The sequence below is a fragment of the Prionailurus viverrinus genome, chromosome B3 (assembly GCF_022837055.1).
Source record: "Prionailurus viverrinus isolate Anna chromosome B3, UM_Priviv_1.0, whole genome shotgun sequence".
Lineage (NCBI taxonomy): Eukaryota > Metazoa > Chordata > Mammalia > Carnivora > Felidae > Prionailurus > Prionailurus viverrinus.
Genome location: NC_062566.1, coordinates 61,476,749 through 61,497,357, shown reverse-complemented (window position 1 = coordinate 61,497,357; position 20,609 = coordinate 61,476,749). Strand labels below are relative to the sequence as shown.

At 39.7% G+C, this 20,609-nt stretch overlaps 1 protein-coding gene and 1 non-coding gene across 3 annotated transcripts in view; both read left to right on the top strand.

Moving 5' to 3' along the window:
* The window catches only part of CDIN1 (CDAN1 interacting nuclease 1), a 267,942-nt gene that overhangs the window by 216,365 nt on the left and 30,968 nt on the right, over positions 1-20,609 (top strand). The gene's annotated exons all lie outside the window — the stretch shown is intronic.
* On the top strand, positions 10,502-10,608 carry LOC125169151 (U6 spliceosomal RNA). Its single transcript, XR_007153484.1, has one exon. It is a non-coding gene; the product is annotated as a U6 spliceosomal RNA (small nuclear RNA).

The following is a 20,609-nucleotide window of genomic DNA, read 5'->3' as shown; positions in this document are numbered from 1 at the left end:
TCCAGAAAACCATCCCCAGACCAAAATGCATTTCATCTAACTCCTGATGCAGAGGTCTTCGGGGTGGGGGTTACCAGGTAGCTGGTACACCTTTGAAGACTCCTAAAACTTTTCAAATAAGATTTTACAGGGTCAAACAGGATGTGAGGTTTAGGCTGTCAGGACATGTGGCAAACGGAGCTGAAAGAACCTGTGCGGTTTACAGCTACTTTCGGCCTGAGTGGTGGTAATGGTATTCTGTCTGTGGATGAAACTTAAAGAAATGGGAAAATACCTGTATGATTTCACTAGAGAAACGCTCCTAGCTTGTTCATCTTTGGGAGTGGCTGGCCATTTTCCATGTGATCTGCTGGGAGCAAGTCTTCTCAGAGTAGAAATACTTTGTGGCAGGGATAGGAGGAGAAAATCCCACAATTGGGACATTGTTTTCCGCCCCCCCAACTAAGTTTTTATTTTTGTTATTTTGAGAGAGAGATAGCAAGCAAGGGAAGGGCAGAGAGAGAGGGGGAGACAAAATCCCAAGCTCAAACCCACAAACCGTGAGATCATGACATGAGCCCAAATCAGGAGTCAGGCGCTTAACTGACTGAGCCATCCAGGTGCCCCGGGACATTCTTGGTGAGGGTAAAGGAGCAAAGTTAGCTTAACGAGAGAGGAAACCAAAAGGCAAACAATGACGAGTCTGCCTGCAATGTCTCCATTTATAGCGAAGCACTTCTCCGAATGTGTCTGTAAGGTCACTCTTAGGTAAAGGAAGGGTGACAATGACAAAGTTTGGACTCTCTGATTGTATTGCCCCAAACGAACCTTCCCATATAAGGTAAACGTGATCTTTTATTAAGAACATGCCTGGATTCCAAAGATTAAATAAGGAAGATGGAATTATGAAATAATAACCAGAACAGCTTGGGTTCCCCTTGTGGTTTTCACTTTCCTGCTATTGTTTTGAATATGGCTGTGAGACAAAGAGCTGCTTAGGTCAAGCACAATAAATTATAGTTTTCATACAATAGTAATCCACTAAAATGATTTCAAAGCTTGATCAAAGTACTTCAAAAAGACTTTTAAAACTTTTCCACAATACAGCGGGAGGGGAAATGCTCACTTGATGCCTTAATTCATTTCAGTTAGTACAGCATAGAGCTAGGCATCATACCTACTTGTTAAAAATCAATCTCATTAGTTAAATAAATCCAACTTGATCTTACTGTTTTGTGTGTAAATAAAGGAGATTGAAGTTTTCATCTGGTTAACTGGAACAACTAAACATTTGGAGTCACTTGTAAGGAAAAGATACAGTACCATTTTAAAATACGCATCATGTAATATTGTGATAGTGAAGGTATTAAGACTAACTCCCTGTGCTTGGAATCAAGTGTCTATCTATGGATTTATTTTGCATCTTAATCATGGCAACCGATGGGTTTTGTTTTTCATTCCTTTTCCCTCATCACTTGGATTTATCTAGAGCTGTCTCAGTTCAAAGGCAAGGATGATGGGAGGTACCCTAGTGATAGCAAACCTAAGCAAATTCGAGGCTCAACCATATATAAAACAGTGTGGGCCTGCAACAATGTCAGCCTCAGCCAAAGACCCATGGTGCTACGCCAATGTAATTTTTATTTTTTAAAAGGAAGGTCATTGTGAGATGCCGACATGAAATATAACCAAGTCAATTAAGTAATAACAATTGAAGTTCAGAGTTTAATTGAGGGCTGAACATGAAGCCAATGACCATTAACCCAAAGCAGTCATGAATTCCCCTGAAAACTGCCTTGGTTAAAGGTATTTCCAGAATAAGTACCACTTTTTTCTTTAAAAAAAAAAAATCCTTTGTCATTTTTATGTTCATTCAACAGATACATTCAGAAAGAACTATTTAGTGTGTTTCTAGTAGACTTTATGTATTTTTAGGTTTTAATGGAAATTTCTCATACACAGCAAATCAAACTTGACATAAGCCAAACCACCTCTACAGGAAGCCACAGTTTTGTAGGTAAACTGAGAGATGGAGGCACCTTTTGTCTCAATTGTTGACTGACTTCTTCCTGTAGTTACTTAATGGTGAGATTTCCAAATAGACTATAAGCTCCATAGAGTAGAAACTGTATCTGTCTTGTTTTTGCACTAGCCTCCAGCAGCTAACAGAGTTCCTGGCACAGAGAGGTGCTCAATATATATTGAATGAACAAATGAATGACTACACGTACACTAAGTATGTTCTCATTCACTTGAGTTGAAAAAATGGAAGCTTTTAACTGTCGTCTTCAGCTGAAAACTGTTTACTGGAATCAGAGAAAACCATTATATATGTAAGTGTTGAAGTATTAATTACTGGGGCACCTAGGTGGCTCAGTCGGTTGAGCATCAGACTTTGGCTCAGGCCGTGATCTTGGGTTTCGTGTGTTCAAACACCGCATCAGGCTGTCTGCTGTCAACACAGAGCCCACTTCAGATCCTCTGTCCCCCTGTCGCTCTGCCCATACTCTGCTCATGCTCACACGTGCTCTGTCAAAAACAAACATTCAAGGGGCGCCTGGGTGGCGCAGTCGGTTAAGCGTCCGACTTCAGCCAGGTCACGATCTCGCGGTCCGTGAGTTCAAGCCCCGGGTCAGGCTCTGGGCTGATGGCTCAGAGCCTGGAGCCTGTTTCCGATTCTGTGTCTCCCTCTCTCTCTGCCCCTCCCCCGTTCATGCTCTGTCTCTCTCTGTCGCAAAAATAAATAAACGTTGAAAAAAAAAAATTTTTTTTAAATAAAAAAATAAACATTCAAAAAAATAATTGAAAAAATTTTAGGTATGAATAAAGTATTTGGAAACTCCCATCAACCAGAGTACTCTAGAATGCATACTAGTTTCAAGGGGAGTTCATGTGATTTCATTGTGTTTACTTTCAAGTTGGCCTTAGTGTGGTGCTTTTCCAATATATTGCTAAAGAAACTAGAACACTTAAAATTCTTTCTTTTTAAAAAATTAGGCTTAAGGCATTTTTATCTTTACATTTCTATTCAAGATTTAAGAAACAGTTTCCTTTGGGGGTGCCTGGGTGGCTCAGTTGGTTAAGCATCCAACTTCAGCTCAGGTCATGATCTCGCGTTCTGTGGGTTTGAGCCCTGCATCTGGCTCTGTGCTGACAACTCAGCCTGGAGCCTGCTTCGGATTCTGTGTCTCCGCCTCTCTCTCTCTCCCTTCCTCCCTCCCTCTCTGTCTTCCTCCGTCTCTCTCTCTCTATCTCTCCTTCTCTCTCCTTCTCTTTCCTTCTCTTTCTCTTTGCCCCTCCTGCTCTTGCTCTCTCTCTCAAAAACATTGAAAAAATTTAATTAAAAAAAAATAGTTTCCGCTGAAATCAAGTCAAAGTGCCAATGTGTTTCCAACACAAATTTTTGGATATTCAGTGGAATTCTTAGATTAACTGCAAATGGTACTTCTAACTGCTCACTTTTATAATGAGTTCATGGGCAAAGTGCTTCCGGGCCATAGGAGTGGCTGACTGGATCAGGAAAGAAGGGTTCTTTGGTCATTTGCCAACAGGATCTGACTTGGAAGAGACACTGTCCGTGAACTGCTCAGTGGGCATTGCTCTTAGTCATTAAGTCAGAGTATATTATCATTTGAAAGCCATAGGCATTTGACACATTTCCTCATATTTTGGAAACTTAAAATATCAAAGGAATTGGAACTTCACATTTCTTTGCCAGTTTCCCAGGACTTAATGTGTTAGGGCCAAAAACTGGTGCACGGTTCCTTCCATGAATATCTGGAGAGAACAGACACCCAGTTACCTCTGTGATGTTCCTCTGTTTCTATGTGATAACTGTCATCTATTTCTAGCATTTAGGCTATTCAAAACACAAATATTTATCAAGTCTCTAATGTATATTTAAAAGTGTTTCAGTACTGTGGGGAATTCTAAAAGACCCAATAAAAGGTCCTTCTTTAAAAAAAAAAAATCATTACTTATCAAAATGAAAAAGGCTTGAAATGTTCAGAAAAGTCAGTCACAGTGTAATTAGGAAAGAAACAAACCTTTGAGGCTTTTAATAAGCTATTTTAATTCTAGAATCTGGACAGCAACTAGTTCACTGTTTATGCTGGCTGTGTTTGCTAAGAAGGGTTCTGAGACCCAGTTCAGCTCATCAGGAAATAAAGGTATGATCAGTTATGCGCACTAGCTTTTGAAGTGGGTAGTGATCGCATAAATGCCACGTATTTCCAATATCTGCCCTAGGCCATTCATATTTAGTGCAAGTATAAATAAATTCAAAGCACTTGGAAAATAACTCATAATCTTGCTCATCAGTCTGAGCAGTAAAACAAGCAGTATTCCTTTCCACTGGGCCTATGACACCAAGTGAACTATCCGTGGCTCAAGTCTGTTCAGTAATTTATATAAGCTAAATATGTCAATAGAAAAATGACTTAAAAACTCAAGATAAACAGAAGGCCATGGATAGTTTCAGTAAGGTGTGAAAGTTAAGTGACGTTACTGATGAAAAACGCAGGGTCCCTATGCATTTGGTCTGCATAAGGATCTTCAGATTTGAGGATATATTCTATTAGGTAGTTTTACATGCTCCTTGGGTGTTCTCTTTTGCTTTCAGTAAAACCAGGTGGGGGTTTCAAGGTCAGCTGCAGAATGTGCCTGCCTTCTCTTTCATGGTCTTTATATCATCTGGGTATCAATTTACTACATAGTACAATGCATTTCTATAAGGTAGTGATTGTGTATTTGTAATATTTGTTTTAAAACATGCTCCCCAAAAGAAATGTTAACATACTTTCCAGGATAAAGGAGATGGGTATGCTTTACCCAGTAATGTACCTTCAGTTAATATACTTACCATTAAGCCATAAATGATTTTCCTAAAACCTTTTAATTGTGTCAGTTTATTCTAGCAGCTTAAATAATGACCATTGCACGTGACAGATTAGTAGGTAAAAGCCGAAAAATACTTTGTTTGTTAATTTGAATAGAAATACGCATCTTGATTTTCAAAACTAATATTTTTTAAGAAGCGTTTTTGCAATAAATGAAAAAGGTAATCAACATAACGGGATAATCGAAAAACAGAAGAATGAAAGAGACTGCAAAGTGTGCATGAATGCTTCGCATGTAAATGTAAAACTCAGTCTTTTGGCAAATTATTTTCATCTTCCTTGCTCCCCTCCCATCCTTGAAAGTGTTTTTGCCATGACAGAGGGGTTAAAAACAGCAGAATGGGGGCGTGGATTTAGCAAAGAAACTCATGTGAAAATGGAATTGCGTTTCCCCTCTGCTCCCTGACGATGTCTTAAGAGGTGTGCAGAAAGTAAAATCGAGCCATTAGCAAAGAGGAGACGAGTTTGACTCCTAGACTCAGAATTTGAGAATTGAAGGGACCAGAGGTTTCATTGTGCAGGAGGACAAGTGACTTGTCCAAGGTCACATAGCTAACTAATTAGGGGCAGGACCAGAATCTGTAGCTCCTAGTCTCCTGTCCACTGTCCTTTCCACCACAGGGTTAATAATCTATTCTGGAAGGAATTTCCAATACCTTAGGTTTATTATTTACAAAGTAAAGGGTTGCTGTATATTTTCAAATGAGCGTTCGGAACCTTAGCTCTTTTTGCCCTGCCCTCCTGCCCTAATTTTACTTTGACTTTAGTAACCTAAAATTCTTACTGTTTGCTGGCAGTCAGTTTCTATACATCGCCACTTAGTTTAAGAATGTGCCACTAAAAATGAATTTGGAAACATTTTTAAGACTTCTTTAGTCCCTGGCCAATTTATATGTTCACTGGATTTTCCTTCCATTGAAAACAGTCCACAGATGTTAGGTGTACCATCTTCTTTTCGTGTAAGGATAATATTTAAGCCAATAACAATTCATGAACTTTTCTGATCATCACCAAAAATGGTTAGCATATAATCTCGACCTGGACCCAGTAGAGCCTGGTGACTCACACAGGCTTTGACAACAGACTGGAATCCCTGCTTATCCACTTACAGGAAAGCAAACTCTCCAAAACCTTCAGTTTCTTCATTTGCCCAACTGAAATAATACCTACCACCTAGGACTATGAGGATTAAACAAGATTAGTACTTAATGCACCATAAATTATAGCTCTAATAAAACTAGTATCATATATTATAATTCTATTATACATTATATAATTAATATTACTACTATCATAGAAGGATCCATTTAATAATGACCTACACCATTAAAAATGTGCATTTTCTGTGCTAATTTAGAAATCAGTATAATGTGGATAGCTTGGCTTATGACTGCTTTTTGAAAACTCATTAAGAAAAAGCCATTTTTCCAAAAGTTAAGAGACTGGCGGAACAAGACCCTCCTTTGACTGTGGGCATATGCTCAGTTGATTGTTTTCACAGACAGATGTCTAGTTTACCATTCTTTTGCTCTGGAGGAGGAGCTCAGAGGCAGCGAGCCCATGTTGGTTTCAATAGTGACCATAGCCTCTGCCATAAATACAACTTGGGCAGCAGGGCAGCACAGAACGCGGCTGGCACATACCCGTCTGACTGACGGCCCAAGTCCACCGCGCACCTGCTGAGCCCTGAAAGGTGCGTGGGTTTGTTACATAGAAAAAGGGTCTTGAACAGGATTGAAATACTTTCTCCGGGCCACTGTTAATTCATTGAAAGAAAGCATAAAACATTGTTCGAATTTGATCTTTAAAGAAACAAACAAAAAAGGCAAAGCAAAAGGAATTTGGGGAAATTACTAGTTTGTGCCCTTATTCTTCTGACTGATGTTTGCGACACTATTTAGGGCTTTTGAAAAGACATGATTTTTGCCAGCACCCCCGCCTTTAAAAATAAACCTCATCTGGGGCGCCTGGGTGGCTCAATCGGTTAAGTGTCTGTCTGACTTAGGCTCAGGTCGTGATCTCACAATTCCTGGGTTCCAGCCACATGTCGGTCTCTGTGCTAGCACCTCAGCATGGAGCCTGCTTCGCATTTTGTCTCCCTCTCTCTCTGCCCCACCTCGGCTCACAATCTGTCTCAAAAATAAATAAACGTTAAAAAAAATTTTAAATAAACCTTATTAGATCACAGGCAAGCTGAACAGTTCTTTAAAAATTCAGCAACTTCTGATGCTCCCCTCTCAAAACACAGGCCAGTAACCCTACACATTGGAGGCAGATTCTGGAGCAGATTCTCTTTGGGGGCAGGGAAATACTGAAACAGTAATGCTGGGCATGGAAAGCGTGGCTCTCACCTGGGAGCTTGACAGAATTTGGCAAACAATTAACCACTCTTTGCTATACCCCTGGCCAGGTTAGGTAAGTGCTTTTATGCCCAGTAACAGAGGAGTTAACTAATTGAACTATGCTCCTTGTAGAAGTTGCTTATTGCTTTTTTTTTTTTTTTTTTTTTTTTTTTTTTTTTTTTTTTTTTTTGAGAGGGCACAAGTGAGCTAGGGGGAGTGGAAGGGGTGGGGGGGGGAGAGAGAGAGAGAGACAAAGAGAAAGAGGTGGGTCCCATGTTCACCCGAAGTGGGACTCGAACTCATGAACCATGAGATCATGGCCTGAGCCGAAGTCAGATGCTTAATAACTTAGCCAGGTACCCAAAGTTGCTTTTTTTTTTTTTTTTTTTTTTTTTTTTTTTTGTAACAATAAAGAAAACTTGGCAAAATGTTTTTTTCTAAGGAGCAGGATTTCTCTCTATACTATTTGTTTTCAGAAAGCTGAAAAACAAAGTAAATACTAAGATGTATGTGTACCTAATCCTGAAAATGAAACTGGGCAACAGACACCAGACTGACCTGTGATCGACACCCTTAGATCGTCTTTTTGTAGTTAGTAGTACCTGACAGAACACCGGAAGACAACCATATCAAACTTGGCGTCGGTAGGCTCCCCATTCTGCTCCCTCCACACCCCTAGCCCCCACTATGGAGTAAGTGTTGCAGAAATTCTGAAAGGGAGAATCGAAAAACTATCCCTTTTACTCATAAATAGTGAAAGTTCAACAGAACAAAATAAACCGCTCTTATGATGACTTTATAATGAGCCCCTTTTAGCATGGCAGCCTGTATGATCTAAAGATAGTCCAGATGTTTTCATTAACTAAATTTGAAATATTCAACTGAATATGCATCAGACTCAACCTGGTGTCATATCTCATTAAAACCATGAGGCCTGATACAAACTGTCCTGAAATGCTTGATCTAATCTCTACCTAAAGAGGATCTGAGTTTGCAGCTCAGTGGAGTCAAATTACAGAGTCCCCAACATAGTGGGTTCATTTATTCTAACTGGCACAGAAGCATTTTGTTGCTATAGCTGGAGATGTGATGAGGAAGGGCATCTTAACTGCTTTGGAAACCGTTAACTCCCCGTATGCTGAAATTGGAGTCTGACCAGAGACAGCCTGATCTGCCCTCCCCCCATCTAGAGAGGGAGTCAATATTGCCACCCTCGGGGGGGGCCTGGGGTCAGTTCCAGAGAGGCTAACAGGCCCTCAGGATAAAAATTCATATAGGGAGTGATCTGTTCCTGGATGCCTATAGGAAAGAGTTTATGGGGTAAGAAAGCATATGTGGCAAACAAAATTGTGTACACACACAGACACACACACACACACACACACACACACTCATTTATCCTTCCTAACAGTACAATCTTGACCAAGAATTGGAGGAAGATGCTTTATCACAGTGCAGGTGGACTGGTCCAGTCATGAGCACGCAGAACCACTGCAGCCAGTGAGCAGCAAGGAAACACCTATGGTGAAGTTGAAGAGGAAATTTTTCTCCCCTGATGGAAGCAAACCCCCTCTTCTGCCATCCTTTTCCCTTTGATGTAAGGATGCGATGGGTGGAGCTACAGTAGCCATCTTGTGACCATAAGGAAAAGACAAACTACCAGAGCCAGAGGAAAGGAGCTACTGAGCCCAGGTCGGCACTGCCGGACTCTTCTTATTTCAACCATCACCTTTTAGGTGTTCTGTTACTTGATCCCAAACTATCCCTAACTGACAAGGGTATCTTTCGAATTCTTAGCATAGGGTTCTGGGTGATTTCTTATATGTGCTGCCAGAGAAACTTGGTCAAAATGTCTAACAAAGTTACTGATTGCTGAAGTCATACCCAGAAACACTGAGCCCTAAGCTGCATAGAACTCTAAGAGGGCCAGGATAGAAGCTACTTCTGCTCAGAGAGGGGACACAGAAATTTATGAGGCAGCACCTCCACCAAAGACCATATTGTAGACCTCTGTGAATACCTGTCCAGTGTCCAGGCTAGAACTGACGCCTCCATGAACATCACTAGTAATATTGAGATCAGAGTGGAAAATGAGTTGTAGAAAACAAAGGACCTCCTTACAGAACTGTGGATAGAAACTCTTAGCCAGATACATACTCATTGGGGGATGACCCCTCCCACTACCTCCTCCGCTCCCCAACCCCACCAAACCACCGTTTTTACTGAAATATTCAAATGAATACATCAGCTAAATTTCCCTTTCTATCTTTGCCACCACATCTAAACTGTTACAATGGCCAGCACTGCACCTAGTATGCTGGGCACTTAACAGGCACCTAATTCAAACAGGTGTGATGACTACAAAAGAAGAAATGGGGCCTAGTCATGAGGCCCAGCAGTGCTGGGGCCAGATGCCTGGCTTCCAATCCTAGAACCAACTCTCACAAACCATCTGGGTCAACAAAGTTACTCAGGCTTCTCGGCCCCGACTGCTTTATCTATAGCAAGGACGATACGTTCTTGCTGCCTATGAGTTACAAAGATTAAAGCATGTCCTATATGTTGAGTACTTCTAACAGGACCTGGCTCCTAGTATACACACAATAAATGTTAACCATCACTATTACCCCTTCTCCAAATGGGGTCATTGAGGCTCACAGAGGTTAAGTAACTCATCCCAGTTTCCCAGCCAGTAAGTAATAAAATGGTCTCAAAAGGTCTAATTTAAATAACATAGTTATAATTTATCTTTTATGCTCTTTTAGAATATGGGATAAATATTATTAGTGCTCACCCCTATTGGATTCTCCTTCACTTCTCGAATGCACAGCAGACTACACTTTCCAGCCTCCTCACGATTTCACAGGGCAATGCTACCAATCCTGGCTGAGGAAAGGTGAGCGGATGAGCTGTCAGTGAAAAGCCCAGAAGGATGCTCCATTCCCCCTTTTATGCGGCTGTCCAACCCAACCAAAGTTCCAGAGGTTGAGGCTCCACCGTCAAGGGCTCTGAGAGACTAAGTGGAGCAACCCACCCACACACAACCACCACCACTCAAGAAGAGCCAGAAATAAAATAAACACTCATGTTCAGTCACTGAGATTTGGGGGCTAGCCTATCTCAACAGGTAGACCAAATCTCCAAAGTTGTATAACAAGAGCATTGGCTTAGTATTGCATTTAATTAATAGGACATTATTCCAGTAATTGGTAATTTGTGGCGGAGGGGGGAGTCATCTGACATAATGGTGTTATGATGAGCCAGAAGAAAAAGTTCATGAACATGCTCGCTTTGGTAGCACATATACTAAAATTGGAACAATGCAGAGAAGATTAGCATGGCCCCCGTGCAAGGATGATGTGCAAATTCATGAAGCTTCCATATTTTTAAGAGACGCATAAATATGGAGAGCAAACAGAGTTACTGGAGGGGGTGTGGGAGGGGGGATGGGCTAAATGGGTAAGGGGCACTAAGGAATCTACTCTTGAAATCATTGTTGCACTATATGTTAACTAATTTGGATGTAAATTTAAAAAAAAATAAAAAAATACATAATTCCATGCAGTAAAAAAAAATCATAAAATAGAAAAATTCATGAACATTGTTCTATAGCTTAATTTTCTATTACACATAATAATCATGCTGAAAACCTACAGGACAAAGATAAATAATTAGAAATTTTAGGAATAAAATAGCTCATAATTTTAGTATTTTAGAAAGTCTTATATTGTTGCTTCACATTTTCTTCAGGATATCAGGGAAAAATCTATTGTGAAAATTATCATACTCTTGGGTTTTCAAAAGAAAAAATTGGTTTTATTTTCCCTAGACCTACAACATTTGAATAGAAAAATTTGAATCTTAAAAATACATTTATCTTCTGAAGACAGGGTTAAGAAAATGAAATCATAAGCTACAGACTAGAATAAGATACTTTCTAATCCTATCTGACAAGAACTTGTATCCACAATATTTGAAAACTCTGAAAAGTCAATACTAAGAAAACAAAGAATTCAATAAAAAATTCGGAAAAGGGGGCACCTGGGTGGTTCAATTTAAGGGTCCAACTCTTGGTTTTGGTTCAGGTCATGATCTCGAGGTTTGTATGTTCAAGCCCCCTATAAGGCTCTGTGCAGGCATTGCAGAGTTTGCTTAGGATTCTCTCTCTCTGTCTCTCTCTGCCCCTCCACTTGCACTTGTGTGCGCATGCGCTCTCGCGCTCTCTCTCTCTCTCTCAAACAAGTTTGTTTATTAAGTTATTTATTTAAAAAAATAATCGGGAAAAGATTTGAGCAGTCATTTAACCGATGAAGAGATGTGCTGTAAAAGCACATGAAGGGATATTTGGCCACACTCATTAGGAAAACACAAATGAAAATCATACGAAACACCACTATACACCTAATAGAATAGCTCCAAAAAATTGACATCACTAAATATAGAGGGATGATGTGCAGTAATTGAAACCCTCCTACGTTGCTGGTGGGAGTGCAAAACGTTATAGCCTTTGGCTGAATAATTTGGCAATTTCTTGAAAAATTAAGTGCATACCACATAACTCAGCAATTCTACTCCTAGACATTTACCCAAGAGAAATGAAGACCTGTGTTTTCACAGAAACCTCTTTACGATCATTTGTAGCAATGTAATTCATAATTGCCAAAATCTAGTAACAAACCAAATGTCAACAGCTTAGAAATGGATAAACAAACAGTGGTACGTCCATCCAGTGGAATACTACTCACCAATAAAAAGGATCCCACTACAGATGCACACCACAACATGGATAAATCTGGAGAGAATTCTGTTAAGTGAAAGAAGCCAGATCTAAAAGATGGTATACTCTATGACTCCATTTATATAATATTCTGGGAAAGGCAAAACTCTAGGGACAGAAATCAGTAATATTGCTGGGGTGATTAGGGTAGAGGGGAGGAAATTGGCTACTAAAGGGGGCATGAGAGAGCTTTCTAGGATGTTGGAAATATTCCTTGCATTAATTGTGGTGGTTGTACACAGTATGAATTTGTCAAATTCGTAGAACTGTACACCTAAAAAGAGAATCTTTTGGTCTTTTGCTCTTTGCAAATTACACCTCAATAAACAACAAAACAGGGGTGCCTGGGTGGCTCTGTTGGTTAAGTGTCCAACTTCAGCTCAGGTCATGATCTCACAGTTCTCGAGTTCGAGCCCTGCGTCAGGTTTTGCGTTGACAGCTCAGAGCCAGGAGCCTGCTTTGGATTCTGTGTCTCCCTCTCTCTCTGCCCCTCCCCCACTCATGTGCTCGCTCGCTCTCTCTCAAAAATCAATAAAGATTAAAAAAATTTTTAAACAAATAATTTTTTAAAACAGATAATTTGAAATGAGCTTGTTCTCCAAATGTTGGTAACATTCTGAAAGTTAGTAAGTTAAGCTTCTTCCTGATTCAACTTACTAACTACAAAATATTAAGTATCTTAACAATACTAACTCTACTTGAAGTATGTATATATTGTTAAAAGTCAAAATTTAGAAGAGTAAATCACATTCAAGCAAAAAGAAGCAAAAATTGATCTTGCTTCATAGATCTACACGAAATATTCATTCAACATAGCTCAACAAATATTTGGGGGTGCATATAGTATCTCAGAATCTGTAAAATGGTCAGCTATGCAAATTTTAAAGGACCCTCGTACCCATACTGGATCCCCAAATCTTTGTTACCTTAAAGGACGTTAGAAAACGACTTAATGATTTTCTATCTTAGAATAATACCTGGTATATAATAAGCACATAGTGTTATTTTATCATTTAAATTTCTTCCAGTCACCATGATTATGCAAGTAGTTGGCTTTGTTAATTGCTTACCCAACAATCATATGCCAGCACCACCATACAAGTCCTTTCTACCCCAATGTTACTTTTGTTCAGGTGTCCACTGTCCTGTAGATAGCCATATACTTCCTCAGGAGAGGAGAACCCTAGTCTCAGCCCCAAGAGACACATCGTGATTACTCTAAGCCATTTATGGCATCCCCTCCCTCCCTGTTCTCTGACCAGTGACTGGTATAGTCATGGGTATATGATGCAATTGAACCAAAGAAGATGAAGAGAAAGTCTGCCGAAGAGTTTGGGGAAAAGGTCTTCCTTGCTGATCAAGAATTAGAAAAGAAGAAACCTTCCCTCTTCTACTGGTTGTGGTTATATCTGGTTGAGATGCACAAACTACTATAGCCATCTGGCAACCAGGAGCAGTGCTAGACTGCAGACACGCCAACTCACGGAGACTGATGAGGCAGAAAAATGGAAAAAATCAAGCCCTGGTGACATCACTGAATTCCTGAATCAGTCTTAGAACGGCCCTACCTCCACACTTCCTGTTAGCTAACAAATTTCCTTTACTTTTGAAGCCAGTTGAGTCAGACTTTTCTGTTATTTGAAGTCAAAAATATGACTGATATATCTATGTACAGCAAATACACTGTTTTCCATTGCAAGGGGAGGGAAAGCTAAGATCACAGAAAAGGAAGTAGGGTATTCCACATTCGTTTTTTTAGACCTTGAGCATATAGATTTATTTTTAGTGACTAAAAAAATGGATGAAATTCTAACCCTGAATGTTGATAAAAGATTAAACTGGATGGTGGGGTATATGGGAATTCAGTGCTATCTTCACAACTTGTCTGTAAATCTAAGACTAACTGTGAAAGGTTTATTTGAAAATAGGATAAAAATAGCAGTAGATAGGAGCATCTGGGTGGCTCAGTCGGTTAAGCTTCCAACTCTTGATTTCGGCTCAGGTTGGGATCTCATGGTGCATGGGATTGAGACCCACAATGGGTTCTGCACTGATGGCATGGAGCCTGCTTGGGATTCTCTTCCCCTCTGTCTGCCCCTCCCCCCACATGCTCATGGGTGCACTCTCTCTCTCCCCAAAATAAACAAACATAAATAACAGTAGATAAAATGGGCTTTAAAAATGAGAGATTAATTTGCATAGTAATAGTTCAAACATGAGCAACTTCTATGGCAAAATGTCTTTACTTATATAGTCCTTTCCATACAACTTCCTATGGAGCTAAGGCACCTCCTAAAAATGTGTAGGAGAACAGGAATCACTGTGTCCATTCAATAGATAAGAAAACAACCATACTAGCGCAGTAAAGTGACATGTTAATTGGAGACAAAGCCAAGAATAGACCTGGCCTCCTACAAAGGCAGTTTGCTTTTTCCTCTCTTCATGCACTTGACATGGCTTGGCTTGACTGACTTGGCATGACCTGACTCTTAGACAAAAGCTCCCAGGCAAAGAAAATTTTCAATTTGGTGGAAACTATTCAGGCAATCAGGTTACAGAGGAATAATTCAAATGCTATGAGGCGAAGAATCTAATTTTTCAAGACCAAAACAAAACAAACCGTAACTAGAATATCAGTGCATCGAGCAAATGACTGCTGCTCTCTCAAACATCCCGAACACCTTGACTTTCACCAAACTTTAGCAACTTAGAGTACACTAGAATTCAGTAAAAATTCCCTCTATATATCTTTAGTTGTTAAGAAAAGCTAATCCTATTTATTAGAGTACATTTATAAACAACGGGCAAAGTATATATTCTGCTTTCAACTAATCTCTTAATACAAAATATTCTCATTCTGAAAGGCATTAGCTTAAATTTCTCTACATTAATTATAACTAGGGTAAAGTATGAGCTGAATTAGTGAGAGTACAACTGAATCACTGATAGACTGTATGAAATCTTTCCATAGTGTCATACTGGAGAGGAAAGTCTCTTTTGACTTATAATAAACTCTGCTTTTTTTTTTTTTTAATCTGCCAGGAAGGATGTGAAGGAAAATTAACTCTAGAATATTAATAACTTGATTCAACAGAAACTAGTAGATCATATCTGTGACCGTAGAGGGTTCTCTGTGTGTTTCAAGGAGAAACACCAGCAACTGAATTGGTCGTTCCCCTCAAAAAGTATATTGATGGAAGATTGATCAGTGACAGCAGAGCCTTGCTACTGACACACTTCATGGTCCGTGATCCAGCCAGTAGACTCATGAGTGGGACACATTCATCCCAGATGATAAGTATATCGGAGCCTCTACTTTTTAATCTCAAAAGAGAAAAACTTAATTTTACTAATACTTGATGTATTTTACTGATATTGTTCAACATTTTACCATATATATATAAATGATTTGTACATAAATACACACAGTTTAAGAGCACACATTATTTTCCCTAATAGCAATATATGATCAATACCAGCAGAGATCCTTAAGTACCATCTATGAGTGTCCACAATCATTTACTACAAATTACACACTGATTTTGACATGTCTCTCTCCAAATATATTGATCTGTTATGTCTTAAGTACTTCCAAGGGACATACTCACTCTCCAGATGTTTGGTTTCAATTTGTCAGCAACATATGATTATAGTATAGGCACCATAATCACAGAGACCATTCAGTAGTTGAAGTATGATATGCCCTTTTGCAATTGCCTAGGCATGGCATTTGGAAATTAGTATACTCTATGACTGAAGAGTTAAAAAAAAAAAAAAAAAAAACAGCCAGGTGATTTTTTGATTAAGTTCACTACTTTTAAATTTCTCAGATCACATTGGTCATTACCTATCCACTGGTCAGTATTTGCATGATGGCACATAAGAAAATGAGGAGACAGAAAATAAGTAAATCAATAAATGAATATATCAACTTTCAATAGTGATAAGTGCCAGGGGAAAAAGAATAGGGAGATGTGACAGCAATATGGTTGGGAGAAAGGGCACTTGAGAGTATGTGCCCAAAGAAGGTGACCTACAGCAAAGGCCTAAATGAGGAGAAGGAGCTTTTTCTGTATAACTCTGGGACTGAGCATTCCACACAGAGGGTAAAGGTCCCAAGACATGAACAGTCTTGCCTGTTTGAAAGTGACAAATAGGTCTGTGGCTGGATATAGTGTGTACGGAGGGACAGGGAAGAACATAGACTGGGGCAAGACTGTGTGGTGTGGTATTGAGATATCACGGGGTTGGTTGAAAGCCATTGGAAGATACTAAGCAGACAACTGACATCTGATTAAAAGATTACTCTGGCTGCTGTGAGGCAAATAGGTTTTAGGGGAAAAGAGAAGATGCAAAGACTGGGCAAGTAGCTGGATTATTCACAATATTCAAAAGGTGGAAGCAACCCAAGTGTCCATTAGTGGATGAATGGACAAACAAAATGTGGTGTCAATGCGCTTGGGAATACCATTCTGCCTTACACAGGAAGGAAATTCTGACACATGATACAACCTCGATGAAACTTGAGGACATGATGCTAAGTGAAGTAAACCAGTCACAAAAGAAAATATTGTATGATCTTATTTACATGGAATATGTAGAAACCTGTCATAGAGAAACCTACGTAGAAACATATGTAGAAACCTCTGTCATAGAGACAGAGGGTAAAATGATCCTGCCAGAAGCTATAGATAGGAGTGAGTGGGAACTTACCTAACAGGTACACAGCTTCAGTTTATGAAGATAGAAAAGTTGTAGAGATGGATGGCAGTGATGGCTGTGCGACAGTGTGAATGTACTTAATGCCACCAAACTGTACGCTTAAAAATGGCTGAAGTGGTAAACTTTATTTATGTTAACCACAATAAAAAAATTAGGAGATAAAAAATAACCAAAGAATGATGGTAGCTTGGACGAGAGCCATAGAAGTAGATAGGTAAAGTTATAGTTTGGAACCAGGACATAGAAGACTTGTGGATTGGACAGGCAAGGAGGAACAGTAAGAAGAAAAAACAACTCAAGAATTATTTGTAGGGTTTTTACTTGATCACGTGGTTAGATGGCAGTACCATTCAGAGGTGAAGATGGCTTGTGATGGTGGTGAAGAATGGGATGGGGTAGAAAACTAGAGGTCCGATTTGAACGTATTAGGTGTGAGGTGCCTACTAGGATACAATCAAGTTGCAGGTGTCAAGCTGATAGGTCAATGTTTTGTCTGGAGGTCAAAGGGAAGGCAGGGCTGTAGATAGGAGTCTGACAGTCATTAGTATGTCAAGCCCTAAGACGAGCATGTAGGTAGAGAAGCTGACCTTGCCATTCATTACACTTGGCTCCAAAATTCACAACATATTACATAATCCAAGAAAGTTGAATAGCTTTGAACATAAAATACTCAAATGATTTCTCATCTGACAAGAGAAAGTTGAGAATAAAGCCAAGTTCTCATGAAAGCCCCTAAAGAATTCTTCACCCTCCCCACTGTTATGTGCCTATGTTCTTCGAGGTTTCTTCCACCTGCTCTGTAGTCCTCAATACTGCCTTGTGATGATAGAAAACTAACATCTACATAATAAGAGTTAGCTAACACATATGGAAGATGTCCCAATGTGGAGGACATATCATAATTATTTGTATCACCCATTAGAACTCTTGCAATGCCCTATGCATAAGAGACGCTCAATAAACACGTTGATTAATGGACTCATACGTTAGGAAGATGGGTCTGATCCCCTTCCAATAAGGAGGAAAACAGCAGGATAATCTGTGTTACTGACTCATAGTTGCAATTACTGACCATTCTTTTTGGGGGCAGCATCCTGCTTTTTTGCATAAATTGCTTAGAAAAAAGAAAACAGCCTAAACTATTGAAATGAAACAGCAGATTTCAAAGGTCAATGTACTTTTTCACTGTGAACTGAATATGTCTGGCACATTAGGAGCTTGGAAGTTTACTCCTTAGTAATGATTTGATTTAATTAAAACTATTTCTGATCATCAGGAAGTGTGGGCATGAGAACCTCTATGGATCAATGCACCTCCTACTTGACATCAGGTCAAAGCAGGTCAACAGCAGCACTCATCATTCACACTCACTCATACAACAAACATGGCCACGTACATACCCATTAGACTCACCCTTAATTCTCAAGTAACTCATAATTATGTTCATGAGCTAGTTTCCTCCTATGCAGTGAGAAGAGGCAGAGACATTTTCAGGATCATTGTGCCTGTGGATGGGATACAGGGTAAACACCAAGTTTACTCCAAGCCAGAATTTATTAAGTTGGAATCTTTTAAATATCACATGGTATAAGAATTTGTGGGTAGGGGCACCTGGGTGGCGCAGTTGGTTAAGCGTCCGACTTCAGCCAGGTCATGATCTCGCGGTCTGTGAGTTTGAGCCCCACATCAGGCTCTGGGCTGATGGCTCAGAGCCTGGAGCCTGTTTCCGATTCTGTGTCTCCCTCTCTCTCTGCCCCTCCCCTGTTCATGCTCTGTCTCTCTCTGTCCCAAAAATAAAATAAACGTTGAAAACAAAAAAAAAAAAAAGAATTTGTGGGTAAATAATAGGTTACTAGATGACTAGAAGATTCTCCTAATCTCAAGATTAGGATGGTGACTTTATGTCAAAAGCAGTTGTCTTACCAACAGCATTGAAACATCTAGAGAAGGAAGTTGCCCTTCAGAAGGAGAGTGGCCAGACTGGAGGCCGGAGAATGGGGAGTCAGAAGGTGAGCAGCTGGCTGTGAGTGGCCAGCAGTGCCAAAGACTTAGAAGGTCAGGTTCCCGGAGTCAGCCCACTGTGTTCCAGTGGTGGATTTTTGCCCATGAGTGTGGATGCAAGACCACTGAAATTTGAATCACACAGCTAATCTCCATTGTTGTGATTTCGTACATAGGAGCATCTTTCTCATTACAATTCGGATTCTCATTTCTAGTTCTCTTTGCTATTGAGAAAACCAACCTTGTCTGGTCTTCTCATGATTATATTTTCTATTTTAATTAGGTAAAATGGCATCTAGTTTGTATATTAGGCTCATGTGAACTGGGTTCATTACGTTGCAAGAAATGGATCCATCTTGAGGTGCTGACTCCATGGCATTTCGGAGCCTGCAGATCTGAGGGCTCTACCGTAAATGCATCAAGGGAAGTGAGAAACGATGAGGCTTTTGGGCACACAGCCACCCAACCTCCCCACATAACACCGCTAACTATGGCATAGTTGTACTTTCAAGCCCCAACAAATCTCCCTGGAAATTTTGGTGTGAACAATCTTACCATGCCTGTTAGTAATACTTCTTCACCTTGACAACTTTTTTATTCCTCCACAGATTATTTGAACTGTTGCAGTTTTGTTTCATTTTGCTTTGTCAGGCATAAATGGAAGAAAGGAGTCATAATTTCTGTTGGACCTTGAGTTTTGTTTCGGGCAGATAAAGGAGGCCTTTCGCGCCTGACACACAAACCTTAGGCACAGGGTCCCAACTCCTGCATGTGTCTCTGTAGATTCGTGAGAGTCATGACCTTCACTCCGAGAACTTGGGAAGAAAGAGCAGTGAAAGTTGTTGACACTCTGCCTTGCAAAAAGCTAAAAGCGTGAGTAAGATATCTAGAGCCTATAGCTTGAGAGGTCACGAAAATGTGATCTGGCAGAAACAAACCAGCCTACATCTATGGATTTGTGAGTGGGTATTTCTAATGAGACCTGTCAGATGCTTGTTACCACAAAATAAATGCCTTTCGGCTGCCTTTTTTTTTTTCCTCTGATTTAAAAGCAAGCAAAACTGTAACACAATTCTTGAACAAATTTTGAATGATATCATCCCTGCTAATGCTGGGTGTTTGTGTTTTGTTTTTACAATTCAGTTCATCACTGCAGGCAAATCAGTCTCTCATTCATAAATTCTCTGATTGTCAAAACAATGTACATGATCGTTAATCATAATGTAATATATCTTGAAAAGCAATCATAACATAAAAGAAGACTTTGTCTTACATAAAGGACAGCCTATTACGATCTATTTTAAAGCCAATCGCTGATTGGCTATTCACTAATTTGTTGATATGAGCAACAAAATTTTATTTTGGAATCCCTCAGGATTTTGGTGGCCCTGTAGTGTTACAGCTACATTTCTGAGTTGTCTTTTTATCTTCTTCTAGCCTCGGTACTTGTGGTTCTTTAGGTAGGAAAACTTAAAACTTTATCTAAACATGTTCCTGTTTAGAATGTTTAAATGTTACATGAATGAATCACATGAGAATATATAGATCATTATTTGGCGTATGAATTGGAATTCCTGGTTGTAAACCAAAGAAGCAAATACTGGTTGACTTAACCAAAAGAGAACAGACAGTGTGTTAGTTTCAAAGTTTTGTTTGTAACAAAATATTATAAATGAGGTGGCTTAAAACAACAGAAATGTGGAGTACCTGGCTGGCTCAGTAAGTAGAATATACAACTTTTTTTTTCTTTCTTTTTTTTTTTTTTGAGAGAGAGCTTTAAAGCAGGGGAGGGGCAGAGGGCAAGGAGGAGACAGAATCTCAAGCAGGCTCCATGGCCAGCACAGAACCCAAAGTGGGGTCAGCCTCATGACTGTGACATCATGACCTAAG